This window comes from Geospiza fortis, unplaced genomic scaffold (genome assembly GCF_000277835.1).
Source record: "Geospiza fortis unplaced genomic scaffold, GeoFor_1.0 scaffold181, whole genome shotgun sequence".
Taxonomy (NCBI): Eukaryota; Metazoa; Chordata; class Aves; order Passeriformes; family Thraupidae; genus Geospiza; species Geospiza fortis.
In genome coordinates, this window is record NW_005054412.1 from 1,413,405 (window position 1) to 1,432,970 (window position 19,566).

At 39.8% G+C, this 19,566-nt stretch overlaps 1 protein-coding gene and 1 long non-coding RNA gene across 2 annotated transcripts in view; one reads left to right on the forward strand and one right to left on the reverse strand.

Annotated features, from left to right (window-relative positions):
- Positions 1-19,566, forward strand: part of STARD13 (StAR related lipid transfer domain containing 13) — a 289,660-nt gene that overhangs the window by 124,910 nt on the left and 145,184 nt on the right. The window lies entirely within an intron of this gene.
- Positions 7,388-19,566, reverse strand: part of LOC102041864 — a 13,449-nt gene continuing 1,270 nt past the window's right edge. The window contains exons 2-4 of the long non-coding RNA XR_265440.1: positions 18,841-18,916; positions 8,937-9,155; positions 7,388-7,870 (exon numbers count right to left, since the gene is read on the reverse strand). This is a non-coding gene — a long non-coding RNA (uncharacterized LOC102041864). The remainder of the gene's footprint in view (positions 7,871-8,936; positions 9,156-18,840; positions 18,917-19,566) is intronic.

The following is a 19,566-nucleotide window of genomic DNA, read 5'->3' on the forward strand; positions in this document are numbered from 1 at the left end:
CCCCCCCAAATTAATGCAATATTTTGGGGCTTCCATTACCTGGATTTGTAGTGAGTGCCTTGCAATATGTTAAGCAGGATACCCAAAATGTGTCTAAGAAAAGCTACAGCTGCACAGACCATCCAGTCACACCAGGGAATCTCATCTGAAGTACCAGCATTGCTGGCAGTGTCACTGCATGCTTGCCAGGCCTGGTGTCATTATTTCCAGATGTTATAACATTGGTACTTATCAGAGTGCATGCACTGGAATTAATGATGATCTAACCATTCAAAAAAAAATAAATAATGGTGAGATGTGATTCTTGAGGCATGAATTTATTCTGCTTTCTGTTTTCTTTAATCATGGCAGGATGCAGCATGAGCTGGTGACTGCCTGGGGAATGGGGCAGACACAAGAACAGAGGTCAGAGAGCTCCAGGTTGAGGCCTGGGGACAGGAATGGGCCAAGGATGGGATGGGATGTCAGTCTGCAAGTTGGATCACATGGCTGGGCAGGGCTGTGGCAGAGAACAGCTCTGCCATAGCATCGTGGGGCTGGGATGGACAACTCTGGGTTGGGCTGTAATGGAGTTCCACAAAGACTTGGAAATTCATATATTTACCTAATTTCACGCTGTTAAGTAAATACAATGTTATTTGGACTTAGATCTAGGCTGCAAATGTGGTGTTGCCCACACCCTTTGAGATGTAGTTAGGAAAGTGCAAGTGACAGGTGCAAGAGAGCACAAGCAGTTTGGAGTGGAAAAATTGGTTTCACACAGACAGGCTCACCCTCGGCCTGGAGTGAGCAAGTTGTCTCTTGGCTTTCTGTAGAAGTGGTAGACAGGAAGGCAATTCACATTTGTTCAGCTTGTATATGATGGCATTAATAAGCAAGTGTTTCAAATACATAAAAAAATACCCTGTTCTGTGGCTTTACCAAGACCTGTGAAAACATCAGATTTATCCACTGAACTCTGCTTTCTTTGGGAATGAATTTGGCTATCCTGGTGGTACCTGAGGTTTCAGCCACTGAACCACGTTCCTGCTCTCATTAATAGATGATGCCATGAATAGGACTGTCCCAGTCCCATCTCCTTGCAATACACCACTCTGTTCAAGTCATCATCATCATCAATGCTTTTCTTCTCATATTCCAGGTACATAACACCAAACCCAGTCTGCACCACCTATCTCTTCTGCCCTTGCAGTGTAGGAGGTCCTAATTGTCTGCTGTGCTACCCCAGAGAGCACCATGCTGAGCTGCTCCTCTTGCCATCAGATTGCTGCTGGGTTTGTAGCAGCCTGTGGTAATCTACTAAAACTTGGCTGTCTAATGCTGTGTGTCCTTACTATCCCCCAGTATGTGTCTTAGTAAAAAACATGCCACTCAGATTGAGCATTCTAACTGCCTAACGTATTTTAAAGTTATCACCACATAGCTCAAGATGACTAACACAGAGCACACTTCATCACTGGTAGGGAAAACGAGCCCTCACTTTGCTGACAAAAATTTGAAGTCGGATTAAAAGCTGACACATCCTCTATTTTAGTGGTGTGTATGAAACACTAAATATAGCAGTGTGCTCATGTATTTGCTGATGCATGGTAATGTAGTCTGTAGCAGAACAGCAATGGGCTGGCAAGGAAGATGGTGCACTGCAGTAATACGATAAAATCCTCATGTGACCTTGGCCATTTCAGAAGTACTCCATGGATAATTGTGTATCCTTGACTGATATAATGCAAAATTCAAACAGGGGCAGCAGTGGTCCCAGGGCTTTAATGAGCAGCCTGATACTGCAATATTTGCCCAGGCATAATGCAAATTGACTTCAAGGAGAGGTCTCCACAGTGTAAGAAACAGAACTGTGCTATATAGCAGCTGTATATGAACAACTGCCAACAACGGGCCTGATTCTGGGAAATGGGAGGGAGCTGTGACTCCATCTGGCTCTTGTTAGAAACTGAAGGTGCTTGATTCATCGCAAAATCAAACCTGAGTACAGTACTTTCAACTGATTACATATTTTTTATGTTTCCTTAGTCATAAAAGGTTTTATGCTCATGGTTTTATTTTACCTTTGCTGCAGTCCCTGGGCAGGAGTTATGGGCTAATCACACTCTGAACAGGGAAATGGATGTGGCTCACAGAACCGTATCCTATTCTGGGATTTTCCTCTTGCTTGTGGGGGGATGGAGGTGATCTCTTTAAGCCTTTCACTTGCCATGGATGCCTGGCAAGTGTGCTGGTGGTGGAGCTGAGGCTGTGACTGTGAAACCTCTCTTCTCATCCTCTTCAGGAGGGAGCAGCAGCTGGATTAGACATTCAGTAGTGCCTTGCAAGACCAAGGCAGTACTTGTGTCTCATTCTGTCATTACTCCAGCTATAAAAGTTTATCCAAGATGAAAACGTGACCTTAAATAACCGGAGAAAATAAAACATCCTCATCCAATGATCCCGTGCACTTACTAGAAGGCAGAGCAGGGTCACTTTGACATGTTTCCAGCACAAAGTGGAGGTGCTTGCTTTGGACTGAAAAATGAACAGGCTGTTTTCCTAAAGAGTAAAAGTAAACTACTGAATAAACCCAGCTGTTTGGTGGCCTTGGTCTCTTAACTAGTTATGCTCTGTGTTGCTCAAATTAGAAGCCAGTAGAGTTGGTGCTTGTCCTGCAGTCAGTGCATCAGAGGGTCATTTCATTTGGCTCCAGTTCTAACTTTTCTGCAGTGCCAGTTTGGCTTCCAAAATTAGGCAGTGGGATTGTCTCTTCCTTTCATAATCAGAAATTATAGAACAAAGCCCTTCTTTGTTCTTCTAAAAAGGCAGATCTTTTCTAGTCAGCTCTTATGGATGTACTGGAGTAGTTGAGGGCACTGGGATCTTCTGCCCTCAAAAGCAAGAGGAAAATGATATATTGCTGTTTCTCAAAAAAAACTGCACAAACAGCCAGGTATAGATTAGAAATTTATATGTTTACTGTTCTAGTATGTGAATTATAGACAAAAGCTTGGTTCATTAAGAAGTACTCTGAATTTTATATAAGACATTTCCAAAACGATAAAGCAGCAATGTATAAAAACACTTTATACACATGCAACTACTCAATGTCATTCTAAATATCTTTTTCTATTTCTCTGCTCCATGGTTCATTCTGTGACTTTGATTTTTAGTCAACATTTTAAATAAGAAAGAAAAATGCTGAAAATAGAGATGATAAATATTAAAAATAATATTTAGTTTATAATTGTACAAAAAATAAGTCATTTCAGAATGAATATATTATAAATACTTTTCCTGACTCAGTTTGGTTACAGCTTGAACTCCTAAGGAGAGCTGAACTCTAAGCAGCTGGTAGAGGAGCTTGGGTTTGTAACAACTCTCGAGATGTGACAGGAATCTTGCTGTAAAAGGTGATCTAATTAAGATTGATAAATTGCTCTAAAGTTATGCCTCTGTTGGAATTAGGTGGTGTTGGTTTCCAGCAGCTAAGTTCACAGAGACACAGGATTCTCGAGTCATTTTTTTCTGCGACTAAACAATTGCCAGACAAAGGCTGCAGACAGACAGCCATATTCAGCTCCCTTGCTTCTGAACAGCCAACTTGTTTTAAACTGAGGGCTTCCAAGAGTCATGGCAGAGACCACATTTTGCCATTTAACATTTATTCCAAAAGCAACAAATGCCTGGAGTATTTTCACTGAATAATAACAATTTAAAAGTATATTTGTTTTCTGTTTCAATTAGACCTTTCCCTCAGACCTCTCTGATAGACACAATGCAAGCTATGTCCTTGTGTTTTATTTCCTGTGCAAGACATAACTGCAAAGATTTGACAGTCAGGCAATTTTTAACCAATGTTAAAGCATACAAGCAGCAAAATAAACCTTTAGCTTTTTATTATGCTAACTAAGCATTAAAGCTCTGAGACACACACAAAGAAAGAATAATCTATATGGTAGGAACCTTTTGTCTTCACAGAAAGCATTTCTAATGGGTAGCAGTTCCAACAGTTTTAGTGTTTCTCATTAGAAAACATTTCCATTGCAACAATTCTTTAGGTTCAGCTTTTGTTGTTTAACTCTTTAGTATCAGTTCCTAAGGATTAATGTTTAAGGTTTTGTGCTGCATCAGAGTGACATGCATCATCTCTCTGAACAGCTCAGTACATAAGATGGATTTTGCTCTGATTCTTTGTTTGCAAGTCAGGCAGGAAAACACAGAGAAAAGCTTCTGGCTGGAACATACTGCAGAGTATTTGGGACAATAAAGCAATCAAACAAAGCAGTCAGCTTCTGGACTTTTGCAACATAGGACCTTTTGTGGGGCTGCAGTCAGACCATGCTGCTTTCTCCTGCTATGGAACAACCTGCCGTGGTGCAGGCTCTGCTCAGAGGAGATGGCCATAGCTCAAGGACACAAGGACACCTCCTCTCCTGTGAGCTACACAGTGTCTGTGTAGCTGTGACTGGCTGTGAGCAGAAGCGCCTCCTTCCATTTCCATGAGCACCATGGAACTGTGGCTCATGCCAGAACCGAGCACAGGACCTCCAGGCATGAGCCTCAGCAGCTTGCAGCAGGATAATGACTGCACTAATTGGATGGAAGTAATCACTGCATAAGCTTCTCCCTAAATATAATGGGACCACTAGAGGAGGACAAAGAGCTATGTAGTGTTGGTGTCAACTACCAAGAAACAGGAGCCTTTTTAGAAGGCTTCTCAGCTGAAAACCATCCAGCCTCTGCCCTTCCTGTTTCTCTGTATTAGATTCCACCCAGGCCAGCAAGTTGCTATGACAGAAATGCACATATAGATGCTGGTATTTATTGAGTGCTCAGCACAAGGCATAAACAAATTAGTAAATTCCACCATGCTGTCAAGCCACCACTGAAATGCAGCCAGAGGAGGAGACTGGGGCTGCATATGAATACAAAAGACATACCAAAGTCATCCCATATATCATTCCATTGCATACAATGGCATCTGTCAGTTGTGATCTTGGCTCTGTGTCTTTATGAAGGCAGAGCAATTGGAAAGGCAAGTTCAAGAAAACAGATGGCCAAAAGGTTGCTTTGCAAGTGGGTATTATTGAGTGGATCTGAATCTGCTATTCTAGCCTTCATAAAGTGTAGGCTTTTGACATAGAATTTGGGAAGGTAATGGCTGTAGGTTTTTGTTTTATATTTATTTATCTTGGATATATACCTACCCTGGAATATTTCTTGGTTTCCAAAGACACTGTTATATAAGGTTTCTATTATTTAACTCAGAGAAGTAAACTGATTCTAGCATAGAATCTTGCAGGTATATCCTGTAGAAAATTAGGGATTTTTTCTTTGTAGAGTGAAACTCTCTGCCAGCTGCAGTCATCAGCAACTTTTTGGGATTATACATAGTCTTTTAATGATGCATTTTTAGCTGTAGAGAAAATTATTTGTATCTATAAAGAAAAAAAATAGCCTCTGCTTTTCACAGATTTCAGAATCAAGCAACGTCTCTAAGTAGCTGAGGAAATGGAAGACTCCTATATATATATAATGGGAAATAATATATTTCATAAAATGTATGTAGTTCTTTCAGGAAACTCTTAAAAAATGCTGCTTACTTGGATTGCTAATAAGGTCATTTATTATTTTTAAATTTTTTGAACTGAGGTAGTGACAATTGGCCTCAGGCCCAGAGTAATGTCCTTGTGAGCACTGAACAGGCAGAACAAAGTCCTTCCCTCACAAACCTTGTAGCCTTACATTATCATTGATTGTTTTCATACAAAAAGGTGACTTAAAACATTTACATTTGTTTCTAATTCAGCATTCAAATAATTTCTCAGGAGCTTATTTTCATGCATGTTGGTCCATGAACTGGTTGGTGTCCAGGTTACAGTCCCCATCCTGCCAGGTGCTCTTTGCTGTGCCATTGATTCATGCTAATCTTGGCTCCAGGAAGGGCTTGCAGTAGCACTGTGGCTGTATGGAGAGCCTCCATACCTGCTCGAGCATGCCCAAAAACACCTGAGTGGTCAGCATTGGCTCAGCTAGCTGCAGCTCAAGGCTTCTTAGTGCAGAAAAATCAGATAATTAGTGTCTATAGGAATTTGGTAATTCACTTCTGTCAAAGAAAAATAGAAGGGTCTGGGATACAAAATGGGAGGGAGAGATTCAGAGAATCATTTCTTCTGCGCCTGCTTCCCAAAGCAGTGAAGAAGGAATATGGAGAGAAATAATTATAACATCCCCCAACCAACTGGTCTTTTTCCAGCCTTCCCCAGAAGTAAATGCTTTACTGTCCATGCCAGGACTCCATCAAGAAAAGCCGCAAATTTTGATTTCCAGGTTTTTTGAGTAGGCAAAGCAGGTATAAGGCCACAGGTACTTTGTCATTACTCTTTGTCATCATTAGCAGACTGCTGATATTGAGATCTGTTTGTTTGATAAATATACAGCACATAAAGTTAGCCATTACTTTCACAAACTTTTCTTGTCTGCTGACCAACAGATGGTCAAAATCTTCAATTTACAGCTCTCTGGACTCTCATATGGTAAGGAAAAAGTGAGATGAGTTTCCAAAGTTAAAATAAACTTCTGTTTTATATTTCTACCTATTTATAAGACAGACTGAACAGATGCAGTACACTCAATGGCTGGATGATGTATTGGAGAACTCAATATTTTCAGTAGCATAGTTTAAAATGCACCTTTTCATTTGTTGTTTTTGTTACTGTGATCCTCTTCTATGACCCCATATTTCTGGATTTTTTAAAGTATAACAACAACCTTATAGGGATGATATCCAGAGTATTAAGCTAAGTATTAAGTGAGTGTATACAGAAATATGTGAGAGTTTCTCTAATTTGCTGTGATGTATATATGATGCATTGATGTAAGTATAATATACTGTGCTTCCTTAGGTCTTGATAAACCCTGTGTCTTGTGAGGGCTCAGAAGGAAGTAAATTTACTCTGCAAGTGTTCGTTTGAAACAGCTACACTTTATTCTTAAATAACAAACTTTGGATGGGAAGAGAGGAGTTTTTCCAGTGGTTTTGTTCCCTTGGGTTTGATCCTTCTTGTAGCAGAGTCTGGCACAGTGTCCTTGGCGATGTCAATGGAGGCCAAGTGGAGCGATGGAGTACTGGAGTTCTGGGCTGCAGGGCTGTCAGGCATGAATTGCTGTCCTTTGGAAATGGCAGAGCCACCTCTATTTACAGCACTAGGCTTATGTCATCAGTATTCTTTTAGATGTCATAGAGAAGCTGCTCCTGGGTTTTGGCAGGAAGCACTCCCCCACACCCACTTCAGACTCCTTCTCTTTGCCTGCTCTCCTGTGAGCAAAAGCTCTGTCAAGAAAGCACCTTTATTTGGGCCAGGAACGGAGGCAGCTGATACTCAGCTAGTTATTTTGATTGCCTGGCTGGTAGGGGTTGGGGGAACAGATAATGTCAAGACTTCCTCTGCATTCCAGATCTGTTTTCCTCCTACGGTTAGCAGGCAGCGAGTGTGACTTTTCCCACTCAGCTTTTCCCACAGTCAGTAAGACTTATCTGACAACGGAGTTAATGTCAACTGTCCAAAACTAACTAGGAGATATCTTCCTTTCACCACTCCTCTGCTGTTATTGCTTATCAATGTCACTCTCCAGCTTAAATGACTGGTTAATTTACAGACATACTGAGACAAATTCACGTCTGTTGCAGCTTCAGTGAGCTCAGTGGAGTTACACTGAGTTTGGTCGTAGGTGTCTGAAAAGCGCAAGTGGTAGGAACGTGATACGAACAGAAACAAGAACATTGCAACAGTCAAAACAAAAAGGAAGCCCTGAGCCTTGGCAGGATGCCCATTTCAGATTTCAGAGTGTGATCCAACAAGGTGTTCATGTTTTACGGCTGGTGCTGCAAGAGAAAAGTTGTTATTCAACAGCAAAACAATTCCTACATCTCCACATCAAAACACAGCCCATGTTAAAAAGCAACAAAGGAAGAAACAAGTTACAGGCTTTCAGAACACAAATTCTATTGAGAATCATGATGAATTTGCTTTTAGATTTATTAGAGACTTTGAAAAGACTAGAGTGAAACTGAAGCACACTTAACCTGAGATTTTCAAATTAATCTAAAAGGGTTGAATACTGAAATACTACTAGAATTCCACAGAAACAGGAAATGAGATGGAATTGATACCTCCAGCTTTACCTCCAGTCCAAGATGGCTTTCTAAGAACCTCTTCTGTAATTGGGGGTAGAGATGCTTTTTTAAATTATATTATCTTTTTCAGCTAGATCAAGTCCTGCTTCATAGATCTACTGTAGCACCTCTTCTAGGCAGCTGGTTTGGGATGGAATGAGATATCCTCTCAAGGACATGTGTTTCCAACCCACCTTCCAAATTCCCTCAATTCTCTTTTAACAGTGGGTGTCCAAAATTCAAGGAAGGGAAATCTGTTGCTTTTGAAATTTTATTAACATTTCTGTTTCACAGATGAAGTTAAAATGAATGAAGTGCAAACCCAAGCATTCTAAAGTTAACTCGGTTAATTCTGTTAACCTGGACTAGCAGACAGAGATCATTCCATGCAGAGCACTTTGTTCATTGCTCTGCTCATTTCTCTACGCCATGCACAAATCCCACATACTCATTTTTTCTGTGATAGTCTTCTGCACTCCCCTATATCTGTTCCCTTTCTCTACATTTCCTTTTTTGCAAAATCCAATTTCAGTTTTCCTTCTTACCACTATTTAGTTTCTTCTTACAGTCATAGCCATTTTAGAGTCTGATTACTCTCCTGCTCATGATGCCTTAAAGTGGCCTTCCTTCCTTCCTTCCTTCCTTCCTTCCTTCCTTCCTTCCTTCCTTCCTTCCTTCCTTCCTTCCTTCCTTCCTTCCTTCCTTCCTTCCTTCCTTCCTTCCTTCCATCCTTCTCTTTCTTCCTTCTGCCTTTCCTGTTGGCTCTGTTCCATACCTCTGTGTTGTCCAGAGCATCTTACTCCTCTCTGGTTCTCAGTGAAATGGGCAAATGGCTCTGCAAGATCTCTAAACCCATGCATAATACTTCTTCTCCACCCTTGAAATCAAAACAAGTTCTTGCCTTTCTTTCTGCTGGTTAATGGCCATGTCATGGTCTACCATTGCATCACATGTGGGTTATGTCTTCTTGGCTGGCTGGGGATTAGCCACCTTTCTGGGTAATAACAAGCAATGAGGACCAAAAGCTGAAATTAGAGATTCCTGTTTATATTCCCAGATGATGACTTGTAACCACTTCTAAAAACTGGAAAGGAACTTATACTCTAAGACTTAGGGGCACAGTTTATAAAACCATGAAATTTTTGTGCCTGGACAGAGTATTTCCTTAATGCCTTTTCCTTAACAGACCTAATGCTTGGATGTGAGTCCATTCTGGAATCTTTTTTGCAAATAAGAGACAAAGAAATTTCCACTGTGAGAAATGGAGCTAAACATGGAAGTGCTGGAACGCATTCATCAGGTTCAGCTGTCCAAGGAAGATAAAATGATACCCATTTTTAAAGTTGAAAAAAAGTCATTGTGGGCAACAAAAATAATTACTGCTTCCCACATTAATTATCATATGTTTCTGAAAACAACAAAGCAATCTATAACATTCCCAAATGAGAATACAGATGTAGGATCCAGTACGTGTTTGTAAAAAGAAAAAAGAAGCTGCTTTTGCACAGAAAAACAGGAAGAGATAAAACTTATCATGGCTTTCCAAACTAATATTGCAGAGATATTCAAAACAGAGATGAAAAAATGTGAGAAATCAGTGTGGGAAGCAAATTTTGGTCATAGAACATAAACTTCATAAAAGATCCAAAGACACATAAATTGAACTTGTCAGTTTTCAGAATAAAGAGAGGCTAATAATAGGTTGCCCAAAGGATTTTACTAGGGCAAGTATCATTTAAAGCTTCATTATCTTGACAAGTGAGTGAACAGATGGCAAAATCTGTAGCAAATTCAAGATTTCCTAGGGTCCTGAGGATTAGAAAGGTTTCTGAAAACCAAATTCAAATCACCAAAACAAGGTGATTTGACAACTTCAGTGAAGATGGGATTTCAATTTACCAAAGTGTGAGGTAATGTTCAGGAATGATTTGAAGTGTTCACTGATACTGCATACTTAACGAAGTGTTACCAGCTTAGAAAAATATCTAGGCAGCATTATGGACAGCTTAATTAAAACTGTTCTGTGAAAGCAGCTGTTCAATTTGCAGCACTAGTTGTGAGAGCAAATAAAACACTGATTTATATGAAGTATAAAAACCAGCATTGATATTATTATAATGTAATCATGTAAATTCAGGGAAATATATTACAGTGATGCCCAGCATCATCAACATTACAAAAATGTCTACAAAAAGAAACATTCAGAGAAGTCAGTGAAGGATGGTAAGCGGGGAAGATAGAATCATTTTACTTGCCCCATGAAAAAATGTGGCACTAAATTCCTATTCACCTTTAAGTCATAGGGATATCCAATATATGCAAGATACAGAAGCAGCAGCACACTCTCTGTGCTGGAATCTTTTCTCCTATTAATGAGGATCATCAAATCAGCAAGAAGTGGAGGGGTTTATGTTCATGTATTCTTAAGAAACATGGTGAGAGTACCCACACTAGATGAAATTTTCCAGTTAAGGATATGGCAATTTTTGCAGTTACTTCATCAAATGAATAACTTCACCATTAATGTGAGACTGTCACTAGTGTTTGGTTTAAATTGTGGTGTTGGTTAGTTGGGGTTTTCTTAAGAATGATTAGAGTACTTTTTTTAGGAATGGAGGCTGTCCCTGGTGATTATTGAAAAGACCCTAAAGTTTCAGCAATTCTGCATTAAAAGGGTAATTTATACTTGTGCAAAGCAAAGAGCCTATTACTACTTTCTAGTAGTACATACAACCTATTTTGCATTTATCTTGCCCAGCTATAAAAGATAAGCTATAGGACAGGAAAGAGGTGGATAACGCCAAATCTACTTAAGCCCTAAAGAAGGATAATGTTTCCCAGTTGAAACAGTTTTCTTTATGACTTGACTGGCAGCAGTGAAGTACTTTAAATCATTTTAAAACTATTTAGCAACATTTCAGAATAAAAATAGGGAATAACCTCCAGTATGAGTCAGAATTAGACTGGTTTTTGATTTTTTGGTTTCCACATTTACTTCTGACACTTTTTTTGCCTTTGGCATTGACAGTCACATATTTTTAAGGCCTGAACTCTGAAAGTATGTATCTGATAAATTTGATCAAACCAAGGATTACTTAATACAAATGTTCTCTGTCAGGTAAATTAACTGATCTTCTGTCTCAACAGCTATCACTGTGGTAAGATCCTGCTCAGTTATAATCCCTTTAGCACCTATTCTCGTAGCAATCTGCATGGGGTTTTGTAATGTAAATGAGTCAAAAATATACCCTGAAATGTAGAACAATCTCAAGTAATTACTGCTGAACAGATTTGTGTCAGCCCAAAATGACAAAAAGGTGTTGGAATGAATCTGCATGACAGTAGCATAAGTAAACAAGATGAGCAACAGCAGCACCTGCAGCACTGTAAATATGTTCCGACATCATCTCTAGGAACTGATTTCACTAGAAGTCATTGCAATACTGAAAAAATGAACTCTGGAACCAGCAATACATACAAGAAAAGTAACAACCTTTTCTTGCCTCCTGGAATAGTCCTGAATACATATCTCCTTCATTTGCATGGCATTTAAATAAAGTCAACGAGAAATGTCTTGGTGGAGTCTCAAAAAAGTGTCTGTTAATAAGAGGGGGATCAGGCCAGCTGAATGCAGTGTTTCAGGGGGAGCTGAAGCCTGCTCTGTTTTTTCTGGAATCACCTTTACAGGTAATTATAAATAAAAAAGATGGTCCTTTCTGGCAGGCAAGGGGTGGCACACTCAGTAGAGAGCTGTGGCTGTGATCTCTGTCATCATTCTGGTCACATCAGTGTATACAGCAGCAACTGATGGGGAAACACCTCCTCAAGTTCTCTCTACCTTTGGTACGCTTGGCCAAGTACAGAGCAGTCCCTGCTACTGCCTTTCTTGGGAATTAAGTTGCTTTATAATATACCATTTTCAATCCAAAAGAGAAAAGAAAAATCTATTTTCTAGCTTTCTCCCATGGTCTTTGATGTTACTGTTTATATAATAGTAATTTAATGTCACTATTAAAATTCAGTTATGTGAAAAGTGCATGAGTGCATAGCTAAGATTTTTTTGCCTCTTGCATGCAGAAATTGGAGCCTATTTGGAAGACTACAAAAAGTTGTGCTTTAATTTCTCACAGGTGAGTTCTTTTACAGAGACTGTAATCCTCTAGCATCACATCACTGCTCCTATAAAGTCTGCTGCCTACTATGCAGTGGCGTCTTATGGCTTACCTCTCTGAGCATATGTAGTGTAGTCCACATAGAAATATGACACAGTTTTGTTTCCAACATAATGAATCTTGAATGAAACAATGCCATTATGCAAACCCCCTTACATGCAGTAGGCAGGAAGAGTACAAGCAAAAAATACTAAGGTGAAGGACCTACAAATCTGTTGTCACAAGTACTTTTTAGACTTCCAATTCATAGCTATGCTTTTGCCTACCTGATTATAGGAGGTGCTGTTGGACATAATTTGGTAACTTTTTTCCCCGAAGCTTTCTGTAATGGTTTCAAGGGCAGTACTACAGGCCTCTGTTTTTCAAGCAAAAAAAGTAAAACCCTCAGCAACTCAAAGTAAACCTTTCTCTGCATAGCTCTAAAAACTCAAACTGCAGTTGTTACTGCTGGCTTGTTAATATAACACAGACATGGACATTTCCTGGTTACTGTAAACACTGAAATGCTTTTGGAGTTAATGGAATACAGGTGCTGCCTGACACTACCAAAATGTTCTCACAGAAACAGGGACATTTTCGGAGAGAAAGAGCTGCAGATCCACCTAGTCCAGCCCCTTCTTCACAGCATGAATATCCTGCTTCTCAGTGGGAATACCCAGATATGTTAAATGTCATGAAACAGGCATTCTTCCTAAGCTTAAGCTCCTTTATACTCCCAGGAATGGCTGTACCACTCAGCCTGCTGGAACAGAGAGTTCTGTAATGCCAGAGCTGGGTGATGGAGTGGGCTTAGGCAGGCTCTGAGGCGGCTGGGAAACCTTCCCAATGGAGCTGTGGGAAATGATGCTTACAATCGAATCGTCACCAGCCTTCACTTCAAATGAGACTCAGACAATACTGTGGACAGACAATTAGCCCTTCTTTACTGTGGAATCAAGGAGAAATTTAAAATAAGCTTTAGTGATTCAAGATCCTGTAGAACAGTTTAGGTTAATAGGGATTGGCTTGGGCCCCAGCCAAATTTTGATTCTAGCCATTCTAATCTTCCTACCTGAAATTCTATCCCCTATTGCAACTGGCCACAACACTCTTTATTTACTGGCCAAAAACATGAGTGCCATTGCTTTTTAATTCTACCAAACGTATATATTTAAAATCCGTTAAATAGTGTTTAAATAGTAGCCATGTGGTCAGTGATAAAAATTGCAATATACTGATGCTTGGCAATATGCTGCCATCAGTCAGTAGCCTGACTACTCAAAAGGTGTATGTGCAGAGAAGTATTTGCATATCTGAGAAAAAGTTCTTACTCTCACAAGTAAATTCGTTTGGGGAACAATTTGCTTGCATTGTTGTTAGAACCTGCTGTCAAGATTGATCATGTTTTCCTGTGTAATCCAGGAGAGTTATATAAAATAAAAAAGAAAAAGCTCCCAGGTCTCTGAACCAATATCCTGCTATGGTGTGTGCTAAATTGCCATTGACTGCTGCAAGGCAAAGCTTTTTTACACAAATGTTCCAATTATTTCTACTGTGATGGTAATAACAGTTGGAAGTTTAGAAAAGAAAAATTAAAAATTGTGGCTTAGACAAGGTCCCAATACAATATTAAGGAAATGAGCATTTTGAGAGCAAAGAAAGATGTAGTTTAAAACAATATATTTTTGTCAAGTGACTGAAGAGGAGGGGGAAAATCAGACACCAGAAGCTGAAATGAGAAGAACAGGGGCAATATTCTGTGCTGAGACATTTTGTGTTTCAACATAGCTGCTCCCTTATTCAAGGGCATTAATCACTTCAAAATTTCAAGCTCAGCTCCAGTAAAAAACCAATACATCTACACATATAAAATGCAGTCCACTTTCCCAGTTGCTTAATCATTGAAGCATTGGCTATTTCTACAGAGACTGGCTTTGCTCAGCAGAAGACTTCATATCTTCAATGTAATATATTTTAAAGATGTCCACAGAGCATCTTACGAAAGGAAGTGAAAGTTTATTGGCACTTGGTTTGTTTTGTCCGTTCTTCTAGTCTGTTATCTGAGAAATGTGCAAGGGCTCTTGTGGCTGCAATTCTTCAGAATTTCAGCTGAAGCCTCAGCTTGGTTGTCTACTGTTCCATAGAAGTGCCCTGTTTACTCAGGGGGCAATCCATCCAATCATCATTTGTACCACAGCTGCCTCCCTGTTCCCTTCTTCACCATTCTCATGTAACAGAGCACCCTCCTGCCTGTCACACAGGACCTTCACCTGGAGTTTATAATGTCCTGTGACAATTTAGGCTGTGTTAGTACAAGAGATCGGACAGGTAGAGGGGTTATTAAAAAATAACCTGCAAGAGCTAGATATAAGCAGAATGCAACATGGAGAGAAACATGCACGTTGAAGCTGGCCAGAATGTGAAAACCCTGCTGTGTTAAACCCAAAAAAACTCATTTATTTTCCAGAAAAATATATGACTTCTCTTAATTTTTATTTTTAAGAAACAATGGGTTTTGTCAGAAGGAGGTTTCCAGGTGAAAATTTTTGATTGCTGTAGAAAAAAAAATTCATCCCACATTTACCATTTCACTTTTGTTCCTATTTACTCTGCCTTGATAGACACAATCTGGTCTACTGCATTGCATCCCAAATACAAATACCCTGGCAGTTCTCTGCTATCACTGCTCATTGCAGCTCATCCTGCCTTTATGGTGCATCAAGTAGAGGCTGCTTGACTGAAGGCCCTTCCCTTGCCTCACCTAACTGTTCAATATTAAAAGCTTTCTTCCCACAGCCTGTTTGTGTACAGGATCCCAGCTTTTGCTGTCTCATTATGTTTTCAAATACACATTTGTGTGCTTTTGTTAAAAATGCCTCTCGTTCTTGAAAGTTGGTGCTCTGGATATATAGATACCACATTAACCTTCTTGGAGACTCTCTTGCTAACTCACTTTGCATCAGTGCTTCCAGACACTAATTCTGGTGTGCCAGTAGTACCAGCAGTTACTACTCTGTTCTATTGGTTTCTCATACTCCACCCTTCGTACCCCAATCAGGTCTTCTCTCCATCAGTGTCCTGTTTTATTTTTAGTTTGCAATCTCCTGAGGGCAAAGACTGAACTTCAGCTCCATTCAGTTTTTGCTTCCAAGCACTTTGAGAAAACAATTTGTTATTAATAATAACAACAATAAAGTGTCATCCTTTGTATGAATACAATTGAAGCTTAATTTCCCCTCATGCCCTCCGTGCCTGTTCTAGCAAGGGAGAGGGAGCACAGTCAAACAGCAGACACTTTGTTACTGTAGTCTGTATCTGAGCATACTTAGAGTCTTTTCACAGTGAATACTGCAAGAAGTTCCATTTATTTCAGCATTAATCAGTGTGAACAAAAGTGAAAGAATTTGGCCCCCACTAATGAAAGCCAGCAGTGCTCTGCTGTTGGCAAAGTGCAGAGCAATCCTTTCCCAGAGCTTCAGAAAGCTGAAATGAAGTAGGATGAACACATAGTTACCAATCTCTTGATAAACCAGAAAAGAGTGAAACTAATTTATAACTTATTCTCATTAAAGCTATCTTAAAATTATGATAATTTGTATATGTAAATAAAAAAAAGGAGATAATGCCAGGGCACAAGCTAGAACATTTTGTCCTCATTCATAGTGATCCTTATTTTTCTCTATTCAAAATATTTGTTTGTTTACTAAGATGTCAAAGAGGACACCTACTCATATGCCCTTGGTGCTTTTCACATAACTTCAACCACAGAATTAGTATGAAATTCACTGGAGTCTGCTGTTACGAAAACAAGCAATGGAAAACCTCAAATCTTTTCTTCCCTTCCAGTGGTAACCCAGACTTACAACATCCCACTCAGACCATTTTAGCTATGATAGAAAACAAATTCCAGAGCTCTAGGACCCCCAAAGAGATAAAGACCACTGCCAAAGTTATAAATATTACTTGATGTGTTTATATCTAGTCTGTCTGAGCTACTATTTGAAGCTACAAAAGCACAGCAACACCATTTTGGGTATAGTAAATTTCAAGAAGCTTCATTACAGTCAGTTCCTGAAAAATTAATTATAAAATTTGGCATTGCACTTATTAGGATCAGACTGCCCCATTGATCTTGTAGATCCTGTTATTTTCTCTTTTGCTTTAGTATTACTTTCTAAGGGATACTAGGGTAAGGAGCCTGTGTCCTCTAAACAGCACATAGTAACCAAGGATGCACTCTCCCCACATTTTTCTCCATATGACATATCTTGTTTTGTTCTTCTACAAGTAGGCAAATATTGTGAGGTGATTAAACTAAAAAAAAAATCTTGATTCATGATAATTAAAGACAAGAGGACAGAAAGGAAAGAAGCTGTACTTTTATTATAGTCTTTCAGTAGTTTACAAATGGCAAACCAATATGTAGTCACATTTCTCTTTCCTTTGGTCTGATTATCTTCTTACCAGGTGCATTGGAGTTAGTGCACAGTTACTTTACTAGCACTACATCAGGCTGCATAATGGAATGTGTAACAAATTAAAAACACACTGCTAATTAGAGGCCAGAATACAATGCCGAGTCAATTAACTTGGTGTTTAATTACCATGGTGATTGGAAGTTGCTAAATATAAAATTAGTGTATCAGACCTCTCTGCCACAATGGCATCAGAGCATGGGTACAACTAGTTTAGACTTGTCCCCAATATTTTATATGCCTTCAAGATTTAAAGACAGTACTTTTATTCCTGCCAATATTCCATTATCAATGAGCAAAGACAAATATATTAGTTCAGCTTCTTTTAAGGCAGCTGGGAACTTCCTCCTTTCTCTTCATCATATACAGTGGTTTCATTGCAATTACTCTGAAAAGAGCCATTTTGGCAAGACTAGTATCAAGCAGGAAAACTGCATATTCTGTGGAAAATGTGCTTTCCTTTTCTTTCCCCCAGAAATGATAGCCATCTTGTGCTGGATGTCAGAATGTTTCAAGCAGGAAACACAAGTACTGATCAGCTGGCTACTTATACACTTCACCAACATATGCAAAATGTGTGAAAGGCCATAATTTTACCATCTTGTCAGGTTTTCTAACACTCTAAAAGGAAATGAAGCATGTTTAACCTATGAATGATTCCTAACATGTACCCTCCTTCAAGCAAATTCTGCAGAATAGCTCTTAATGTAACTGCTACTATGAGGTGTAATACATCAAAAACACTCGTGATGGTAATTAGACTTCTGAACAGCTGACTATGATTAAAAGCATAAAATAAGAATAGGCCAGTTGCTGCATGAGATGTGTTCTCATTACTCAATAGCACTGTTTTCTTTGGGGAGAAAACTACGATATCTGATCTTGCCTCTGAATTTAGTTTTCCACAATAAAGTACCTGAAATTAGTAAGATTTTTGTCAGTGCCTGCCACAGAGTTTGGTCTAGGCTTGCCAGTTCAGTTCTGTTGCTTATTATGAAATACAGCCATATCACTGCAGTTTATCTTAGCAACTCGTGGTGAGATAACATGGGATTAGCAATTGCTACTATCTAGTCACTAATTAGCTGCTTTCAGTAAACCTGGAAGTCTAGGGATATTTTTGATAAAGCAAGATCTTCAAAAATGCTGCAGAAGGGAAGACAATATCTTTTGTTCTATTGCTACATTCTGGCCATCACAGACAGCCACTGAAGAAAGGGATATCTATCTTCCAGACAGGCAGAGCACTCTTAGTTGGTGCATCCAAGTGTGGCTGCCAGAAGAGCACTGCTGAAGGTTGCAGTACTGGCTGACGTTTGTGGGTGGTGACACAGCAGTATGATACAAAACCTTCAAAACTGAGTTTATTATTTCACTTCTGGATTGTGTGTCATGGCTCATCTTTATAGGGCAGCTGAGTACAATATCAGGAATTAATTTCTCATCTCTGCCTGGTTCCTAACTGATAAAAGCCTGTGGCAGTAAACAGCATAGTAGGTCTTATGTGCTGGTAATGGCTGTGTTGGTGAGAGATTAAATAAAGAGAAGCAGAGGTCAGAGGCAGATTTACTGGGCAGAGGAGCTGATTGTAGGAACCATAATCCTCTCTTCTCCCATTAACATCAGCAGGTGTTTGCTCTGGGTCATGGGATGTGGGAGTATTTACATAATTATGCTGTCTCCCTTCCAGATCTTGGATGCATCCATCCCTGGAAGGCATCCCTTTTCTCAAAAGTGTTTGTCCAGTCATTTGGAGGACACTGGAACTGCAGGCAGAGGAGTGACATACAACATCTGTACAAGTTCCAGACGAGCACATCGTCTCCACTATATCAGCTAAAGTAGAGAAGTTTAACATGAACCTTTTTAGATGAACCTCTTAAGAACAGGGAAAAAGGAAAACAAATTCACACCACAAAGTAAGCAGAAGACATTATTAACAGTGGTAACATGGAATACATCTGTCTGTTTGCTTTTAGCTTCTGACATTGCAGTTAAAGTTTAAATCTAAACAAGATGGGGATATTGATAATGTTTAACATGACTGCTTTACCTGGGCATGCAGCTCTTTCAGAGTAGGGCACTCACTTGCAGGAACATCAGCCTCTGCTTTGCACATTACAAATACCCTGCCAAAAGAGCAAGAAGTAAGTAATTGATTGTGACTAAATGGAATGAAGCAGCCATTGTCCTTCTCAGCTATCAGACTCTCTGCTGGAGGAACATCCAGGACAGGGAAGGGGATGCTGTTAAAACAGTATTTCCCAGAGCACAGAAGAAGCAGAGACACAAAATGGCTTTCCTAAATGGGATAAGGGCCTTGCTATTACTTTCTGGCTAGCCTACAGATGAAGAAATCAGGATTCATTTTAGTCTGTAAAGTGTGCAAAAAGTGTCTGCTGGGGTTTAATTTTGAAACCTTTTCAAAAGCGCAAGAGCTTTTGTAAGAGAAGTCATGCAGGGGGAAGGAGGTGGAGAGTAAGTGGGTGGAATGCAGAGAAAGTGGGAAAAAAACGGGAGAGGCTGTGTTGCGAGGACTATTACTTGATCTTGGGTGGAGAGTTGATAAACCTAGGCCTCTGAGAAAAAAAAAAAAATCCTAATTTTCTTTCTGCAAAAGTTGAAGCATGGGCAAAGAACCTATTACAGCCTCCCGTGAAAAAGGCAGCCCGTTGCCAGCCAGGTTTTCTGTCACCTCTTGGCGGGTGACCTGTCCCCGGAGCAGCACTCGCAGCGCTGGGGCGGCACGGCTGGGGTGGCGGCGGGCAGCTCCCGGTCG